We start from the raw sequence: 9,996 nt of genomic DNA, 5'->3' as shown, positions 1-9,996 counted from the left end.
GAATCGTTATAAGTGAGGTCGGTCTTCTTCGGCGGAAAGAAGAAACCTCATCCTTATAAAACATTAATTAAAGAATACGTGGTTTGATATTTTTATCACGCGTTTTTACATTAAATTAAGTATAAAAACTGTTAAATTGATACACAAAACCCACTTAAAATTAAGTTATAACCTTAGCGTTGTTTGTGAAATCATCTTCTGTTTTTTGTCAGAAAATGTGTTCACATAGCTTAAAAAACATTTATTTTCTCAAAGCAGACCTTTAAAAGTTTTTTCCTTAAATTAAAACTGCAAGATAACAGCTTGAAAAAAATTGAAAACTTAACTGCGTTAGTTATCCGCTGAGCTTGTTTATTTAAGTGAATATTTGTTTTATACGCAATATTTATTTCAAAGAAGCACTGCTTAAAAGTTGTATCTATTTCACTTTAATAATAAGCTGAGCTTTGTTTGTAGACAGATATTTTTTAATGCTGTTGTTTAAAAGTTTTTCTAGTTAAAAAATGAAAACTATTGGTTTATTTTTATGTCGAGTTAAAAAAGATCTTGAGTTCAATCAAACCGCCTAGAGTGTTATACTCATTGTATGTAGTAATACGTTTGTATAAAAAAGTCGAACTTTTATTTAGGTAGAAAAATTTATGTAATATTTTTAAGAAAAGTATTCAAATTTATTAGAAGTCGCTAGCTTGCGCAAAGAGACTAAATTCGTTCCAAACGCTTTTATTTTATATAAAACAAAATTTGTTGTTGCAAATTTTTTGTAGTTATCAATTTGCAAAGAATATTTACATTGTATTTAGCTATCTATTTTTTCCTATAAAAGTACAAGAAATAGATTATTTACTTTAATGTATACTTTAATTACACGTTTGATGTACATATATAAACATGTATATACTATTTAAACGTCCAATCTTTTTAAATTCCAATAAAATTAATTACTAAAAAGACTTTTTTAATACTATATAATGTCGCTTTTTTTATCTAACAAAATTATAACATTTTTTCCGCTAAAAATATTCCATTTAAAAAATAACAATCGTATGATCGATATGTATTTATTCAATTAGTTTTAGCTTTAGAATGCTACTAAGTAGTGTGTGACTGTTGAGATTTTTTTATGTACTTTTATAGCTTTCAAAATAAAATCAATGACTAAGGTCTAATTTTTATTTATGATAAATTTATAGTCGTTCGATTAAAGTATTTTGGATATATTAAAGTATAATTTTATAAAATCTAATTTTAAGTTTTAGACGAATATTAGTTTCTTGCGTAGTTATAAGCTTAGAAGTTTTAAGGAATTTTTTGGAACTACAAAAAGAAAGGTTGAGTAATAAAAGTTTGTAAAGACAAAAACATATTTTTAATTAAAGATAAAGATACCTTTAATTTGTGTCTCTATGTTCTAAACACATTATTTATGTTTATTTATTAAGCTTCGAAGTTGTTCTAGCTGAAGTCGGGAATAATAAAAATATGTTTGTTAACTTAATACTTTTATATAATTTTTACAGATATAAGCTTTTCATATTATATTCTGCCAAAGTAATAAGTATAATAATAGGTATATATTACAAACAAAGTAATTTTTTGTTGTAAAAAAATTATAACTTAAAAGCACTGTGATCGTTTCTTTAAGAAAAAAGACATTTAATACACATTTTAATTTATACAGCTAAGGGAATTTTTTTATTAAATTGAGTGTTCTTAATACTCTGTATGTAAAACAGGTTTGTATGCTTTTTTTTCTACCGGTCAAAAATTTAAAAAACAATAAAAACTAAGCTTTTTAAAATTCTAAAACGTTCATTTAAGATTTTTTTAATAAAAGCAATTGGTCTAATATTGTGATTACTACACAGTAAATTTGTTTCTATTAAAATTTAAAAAGAAACTTAAGTATTTTTTAATAATTTAAAGACGAAATAAACTAACAAGCATTCAAAAATCTACAGACGATTCGTGACTTAAGTATTAACAATGAGTGACAATTTTGCTCCGAAGTTCACCCATTCCTTAGGTGATTATATTCAACTCGACGAATATGTGGCTCACATGGGATGTTCGGCCTGCGATGAGTTTGGTAAATTTGCCAAGGTCGAGGCTGCTTACTTTGAAGGAGAGTCTTTATCTGTGGACAACGTCAGAAAAATTTACGAATCTGCCTTTGAAAAAGTTTGTACAAGGTTCAAGGATGATTGTTATGTCTTAGTTCAAACTTATGCAGATTTAAGAAAAACAATTGATATGATGGAAGCCAAGGAATTGAAGAAAATCAAAGACGCTATCATCGCCAAACATGCTACTCTGCGCAGCGAGTTTGACGGTAATTGTCAAATTACAAAAGAAAAGTTTAAAAGCTTGCTTTAAAGCAGAGTTTCCCGAATTCATTTTCATATTTAAAATATTGAAAATAATTGCCCTTCCTAATTAGACATCACCCCTTTAGTAGTTATTTACAAATTTTTTTTTAGCCCTTCAATTTTTATTACCCCTAATATTGATGTTGTTTGCTTTTTATTGCTTAACCTTATCTTTAAAAAAAAATCTACCCTGATATTAATTTATGATTAAATATTATTGACTTATGACTGTTTTTACTACAACAGTGCTTAACCTTACTAATTCATAATCTTAAAATTGCCTTCTGAGAGTGTTCTATATTGAAATTGTTACTTTTTTTAAAAATCAATCATTATTTAATTCAAAAATTAACAATTTACGTGTTACTTTTAACACAGTTTAAAAAAAAAAGTTCCTTAATTCATTCTCTGCGGTATACTTTTTATTTTTTTGCTAATGAGTGATAAATAATGGTTTTAATAATAAAATTTCTTTTTTCTGATTCATGTTTAAATTCATTTTAATTTAGTTTTTAAGATGTAACTACCGAAACAATTTAAAAGAGCGTAAAATTACTTTAACTAAAGTTTAGTGCCTACTTTTATTAAATTTGTTTTTTTTGTAGACAATTTTATAATTTTATGCTTTTATCCCAAACTTTGTTTTTAAACCATAAAGTCCATTTATAGTTGCTACCTAGATAAATACTATACATAATTATACATGCTTTTTTCTGCTTTTTTTCTAATGTGTGTTAACATTTTATAGACTCCGTAGATCTGTTCTTAAATTTATTTGAGAGCAGTGAAACGCCGTTAGTTGAAATAAAGTTTTAGCACAAGAACATCTGTGGTATAGTTTAGTTGAAGTATTTTTATCACATTACAACAACCTTTTTCATTAAGCTGAAATAACACTGTGTACCTTTAATAACTAGGTTTTTAAATTTATATTAAGTAGTTAAGTTTTAATGTTATTTAGAATTATTATACTTATAGAAATTGCTAAACGAACAAAAAAGATATTGCTAATCTAATACGATAATAAAAGTAATTTTTTTAGAATTTAAAGTTTAAAAACTTCCCTTTCCTACTAACATATTAAGAAAATAAGTTATGTATATAAAATTCTTCTCAATTAACAAAATAAGAGTCTAAAAGATTTTTAAAAAGGCTTAGAACTTAATTTAAAGACTGTTTTAGTAATTAAACCTTGTATTTTATGAATATATACGACCTTAATTAACTTAGTTGCAACAAAAACTGTTTTTAGAAGTTTTATTTCATAATGTACGAAAGTACTCTTATAGTCGTATAAGTTAAATTAAATTTTCCGTACTTTTTTTAAGTTGACAAACATAAAAAAAATAATTAATGTTTTTTTTAAACTTAGTTACTACTTTTAAAATATTTTTACCTAAGCTTTAATGCTTCTTCGCTTAATAAAAGCCTTTTTTTTTAATTAATGAATTTAAAAATTTCAAGTAAAAAATTGGTGCAAATTAGTTTGTGAGTTTTTATTTTTTAAGGAAAAACTATGTATTTTGTTTTCTTGGATAAAAAACCTCGGAAACATCATTATTTAAAATATAAAAATAATATTTTAAAGATAAATACAATTATTAAAGTTTTGTACAGTAACTTACCGTTTAGGTACGCATTTTTTAGCTAAAAACGATGTATTTAAAATGCATTTATTTTTACTCAAAAATTAAAAACAAACCAAAAATTAGCATCACAAAAGTGTCATATTTTAAAATAAGTTTTACTATTTTAGATTTAAATAAATTAAAACTAAGAAACCGGAAACAAAGTTATGAAATTACAAATTGTTTATTAAATGCAATATTTGAAACAATCATTTAATAATATATTTATTTAACATATTTTTTTTAAATAAAAGCTTTTTAGTCCATTTTTATTATACAACAAAATTTAGGCTAAAAAAACTGCCTTAAAAGGTAAAAGATTTAAATAAGCGAAATTAATGAACAGAGCAATTAATTTTTCCATACCCCAAGATTTAAACATAAATGTAAAAAGCGTATAATCCTCTAAATTAGAACACAAACGAGAATAATTAACATCGCAATAGACATTTACATAATCTACAATTGAAAAATTAAGGTAAAAATTGTAATAAAAAGCGATATTAACATAAACGAGCATGTTTAAACTTAATGTAGGTAATTAAAGACCAAAACATACCAGGTACGCACTGCCGGTTTGTACGCACTTTTACACTGTGTTCATAGTGCGTACCTAAGTGGCAGATTATTGTATTTTAAAACTAGCACATGATTCTCAAAATGAAAATACTTTTTAGTATTTTGACATCATTTAGTTTGCATTGAAAGTCGTTTTAGATCAGGGGTCGGCAGGTAGTTGGTGTTCGTGGGCCAAATTTCAAGTTTTCAAAATCTTCGCGGGCAACATTTTTAGTTTAAGTGACATTTGAATAATCTTTTGGCTTTAGTTTTAGTAACACCAGAGATAGTTTTACATTTATTACTTTAAATGACTTTTAGCTACTCATAGAATACCTTTTAAATATATAAATATCTTTTGTAATAGAATTTATATTGTTTAATTTACATAAGTCTTAATAAAGTATGTACTTTTTTAAATACTTAATAAGTTAAACTTAATAAAAAACTTTTATTATTTTACTTACAACCTAACTCTCTATAAAAACCAAGCTTGCAAAATATTTATGGATCACTTTTATACACTTTTATATTTTGAACCACCTTTTCATATTTCAAAAATGTTAACTCAAAATATAGTTTTTTCGTCTTAAATATTTTGCACTCTTTAGAAAATTCAGTAGTTAGTTAATTAAATAAAGTTAATACCTAATTATACTTTAGAAAAACTAAATCAAATTTTTAAAAAAATTAATGATGAATAACTTTAATACATTACTTTATTAGTAATTAGCTAATCTTTTACACTGTTGCCACTTTAAAAGCAAAAATGTCGGAACTCTATAAAAAGTTTACTACAAGTTAAAACAGCTAAAAAGTTTGTGTTAATCAAGCTTAAATAAATAACTGAAATATCATTGTTATAAAAAGCACAACATGTAAATAAAGTAAAAATTACAATTAGTAAACTACACTACAGTCACAAAAACTATTCTGAGAACTCGAAGATTTATTCAAAGTTTTTGAAATAAAAGTTTCAGATACACCTGAGTTTTCTTTTACTTCGGTATTTCTTTATTTTGTGAATTTTATTTTAAACAGGGTTGCCAAACAAACAGGCTAGTTTTAAACTTTTTTAAATTCCATCTAGGTTAAAGCTATTTAAGAACCTGTTAATAATAACATTCAGAAAATAAAGAAATACCGAAGTTTATTAACACTGAACTAATTATATAACTAAAAAATTATTGTAACTCAGCTTAATGGACAATTAAGTTTTTGAACATTTTTAAAAAAGTAATGAAAACTTATATAGCTATTAATGAATAAGAAAAACCTATTTTTTATTGAGCATTATAGCGATTCTTTATCTGAAATAACACTACTGCATTTAAAAAGAGTAAATGTGAATTATAAGACGAGCTATAAGAACTATAATACGTTAGTTTGAAGTTATTGCGAGAAACAAAAAAACAAAACAAATTGCTTAAGTCGGTTTCATTCAACAACGCACATAATTATTTTCAGTAACTTTAGACTGATCAGAAAAAACTGTTTAGGCAAGTTATAAAGTAGCAAAAGTAGTTACTAAAAAAAGATACCGTTGAGAGTTGAAAACTTATTTTAATAATTTGTGTTTGTGTTAGTAAAATATTTTTGTTTATTTCTTCAATATCAACAAGAAGTCGTGTTTAGCAAATTTCTGAAGATTATAAAGCCGCATAAACCAAATTAGGATTTAAATCAATCTGTTAAGATGCGAGAACTGATACAACAGATATTGCTAATTTTAGAATTTTTATTACTGTGGTTCTACTAATTTTAACTTTTTAGAAGAATTTCTAGGTTTAGTTTCAAAACAACGCACAACAATAAGTAAATACATTTTAAAAGCAAAGGTGCAATGCACCAATATAAAGTTTTAAAAAGTACAACTTTTTACTATTATTTTTAGTATATAGTTAAGTTAAAGGTAAAAAAAACAGTCATAAATTATAGAAAAAATTAAAAGATACTGTTAAGATACTTTAAATGTGTTTTTTAATAAAGAATGTTTATATAGTAGATTTTTTTGTCAAATTAAAATTTCATTACTTTACATGTAAAAATTGTTTAAAATTCCAGGTTTTTTCGATATTTCTGAAATTCCAAGCTTTTCCGGGATTTTTTGGCAACACTAATTGTTCACACTTATATGTATACAATTAGTATAGAAAATAATTTAAATTATATCAGCTGAAAGACTTAAAGTTTAAAATATATTTCAATTTAAACCAACACTGTGCACTGAACAAAACATACATCATAAATTTAATTTACCACTCTTTAAAGCAAAAAAGTCAGCCCGAGTGACCAAAATTAGCCTGATATTTTAGCATACAAAAAACAATTCAAGCCAAAAACTGAAAAATAACTAAATTTGCCTGAGATTTAAAGTCTTCAGATAGTCATAGTCAGAGTGTGTGGTAGTTTTTATTTGTTTATTTGATCGAATTTGAACTATTTTGATTTAAAATGTAAAACTTAAAAAATTACCGTTTCTCAATCTAGTTTGTATTAGATAGGTAGTTCCAAAAAAACAGCAACTGTTTATATTAGTTAACAAATTAACTTATTTTGCCAAATAATATGGTTTAAAAAACAAAAAGTATACCTAACAAAAACTTTTTTAATTCATGACATATATATTGTTTTATATGTGTTTGTACACACTTAGATATTATATATAGAAACAATAATGTTAGAAAATTATGCATAAACTAAATTTTATTTCGTTAAGTATCAAATAAAAAGTGGTTTAAAATATGAGTATCTTTGTTCATTGGTATGCATAGGAACTAATTTAAAATGCAAAGAAAACTTCTAAAAAATCAAAGGTGTCAAAACCAAAATAAAACTAGCCATATTTCTTATTGTTATTACTGTAATTATTATTTTTATTATTATTGTGTTATTTTGATATTTTGTGTATACTAAAATATATCAATTATAAATAAAACATGTTTAATAGAAGCTTAGGTATAAAAAATGTGTAAAAAAATTAAACTGGAAAAAAATGACATTTTAGTTAATTACTGTGCATTACTTTTGTACAAAACGGAAAACATTTGCAGTTAGTTTTTACCAAATAGATATTATATATCTATCATACTAGTTCAAAGTACTTGTTACACTATTTTTTAAGAAAATAATTTGCTGTTGTAAGAAGAAAGTTGTTATGGATTTGAGAAAAAAAACCTGGTAGAACGCTAACCTGTCTTTTTCACATTTTTAAGCTAAATCAGTAAAGTCTTTTAATAATTTTAAAATTTTATACATGAGCTTGAAACTAAACTTACTCAACAAATTTAACTTAAAACATATTTTTATTCAGCGGGCCACATTTACATGCTCGCGGGCCGCAAAATTTTCTTTAGCGGGCCGCATTCCATTCAAAAAAATAACTTGCTCGAAGGCCGCAGATTTACCCTTCACGGGCCGCATTTGGCCCGCGGGCCGAAGTTTGCCGACCCTAGTTTTAGATAAAACCCTAATGATAAATAAAATTTAGTTATGCTTAGTATTTATTTTATTTCAACTCAACTTTTGTTTAAAAGAGATATTTAGTTCTTATTTTAATTAAACTAGTTTCTTAATTTATGTACCGAAAAACTTTATACATTTTATTGTACTTTTAATTGGGGTATATCTGTAGTACTATTTTAATATTTATTCAAACTTCACACGTACAATAAGAAAATAATTACGTCTTATAGAATTAAAACTCTAGAATTTACAGCTACTTTATTAGACCGGATAAATGTCATTTGACCAAATATTTTTGAGTGCTTTTTTTTCGTTCCATAAAATATTAATTACCTACGACAACATTTTTTAATTATTTCCTAAATTGGTTGTAAAGCTGGAATCTTAAAATGTATAAAAATTACTATAAAAATTATTTTTATAATGGTCATTATAATTATTTTTTACTACAGTTTAAAAAAGTTTAGCTTAGTTTAAATAACATGTTTCTTACTAGAACACAGAATAGAAGAAACAGTAAAAAAGCTTGAGATGATAAACTAACAAACACATTTAATAAGATATTTAAGGCTTAAAACTGGTAAAAAATTGACTACTTCTTATTATACAATTAAAACCCCATTATAGTTTCTAAAATACATATTTTACCCGGTTCAATCAAACAAAATATTACAAAAGTTATTAGTTTTATAGAACCTACACGTTTCATAGAAAATTAAAATACAAACTTAAAATTTTAAAGCAATATCGTTGAATTAAACTTTATTTCATTTAATAAAATAAAAGTACAGTAAAAAAAGAAAAAAGTTACATGTATACATTTAAGCTTAATATTTTTAAACACCTTAGTTGTTATATTTATAAAAAAACATATTTACATAAGTTATGTTTTGAAAAGAAATATTTGTTTAAACCCTAGTAGGTCCTAAAAACTTATCTGCTGTTGTAATTAATTTTTGTTAACTATATTTTATGTACATTAATTCCCACTCTAATTTTAAAACATGCTTGCTACTTAGTCAACTTTTTTTTGATTTTTTCATAGCAGAAAATATTTTCCTTTTTTTTTTCGTGACATTTCTGATTATTTAGCAACATCTTTAAAACTTAGCTATTCTAAACGGAAAAGTTATCAGTACTTACTGTAAATATTAAACCTGGTTCAAATCATAGAGTTTCAGCTTCACATTTAGTAACGTACAAATAAAGTATTTTGTGTTAGTTTATTTCAAAGTTTGTCGTTTTTATACTTGTAGTCCAATATAGTATCGAACAATTATAGTTTTCAACTTATAGATATGCAAACAAAGCCAAATTTTTGAAACTTTAAATTTTATTTTACGAAGAACTTTTTCCAAGTAGGGCTCTTTAGTAGCAAATTAAACTTTTTAAAAATAAAAAATCCATATTCTAAGTAAAACACTGTCTTTATTTTTTTTAATTAGACTTTAAATCAGGATCGGTAAACTGCGGCCTGAAAAACTAAAACTTGTGACCAGCGATGTACTTTTCAGAAAAATACTGTATTAAATCTTTAAAAATCAAAGCTTTTGAGATAAAAAAGTACAAAAAATGTTTTCAATTTAATAATTAGTATTTACTAGTATTTTATTTTAGCTTAATTTATCAAAATTTTGCATCATAATAATTTTTTTTTTTGATTACTAATTTTTTGAATAATTAAAGCCCTCGAAAGACTTTAATTTATAAAGCGAGCAACTTTTTCTGGGAAATTTGGCCTGTTACTTGTAAAATGCTGCCGACCCCCTGCTTTATATCAGCTAAATAAGTAGTTTCGCAAAACATTCCTTTTGTTTCTTAAGCAAATTTCATACATTAATATATGAAATTTATAGTTTTATTCGCGTATACCTTTTTTTTTCTTCTACCAAAATAGTTGAATTGGAGACAAATTTAAAGTTCTTAAGATAAATCAAATAAACAATTTTATAATACAGTTTAAACTAACAGTACAT

The sequence above is a fragment of the Thalia democratica genome, chromosome 9, assembly GCF_965202585.1.
Source record: "Thalia democratica chromosome 9, ktThaDemo2.hap1.1, whole genome shotgun sequence".
In the NCBI taxonomy this organism is placed as follows: domain Eukaryota; kingdom Metazoa; phylum Chordata; class Thaliacea; order Salpida; family Salpidae; genus Thalia; species Thalia democratica.
This window is presented reverse-complemented; position numbering follows the sequence as displayed.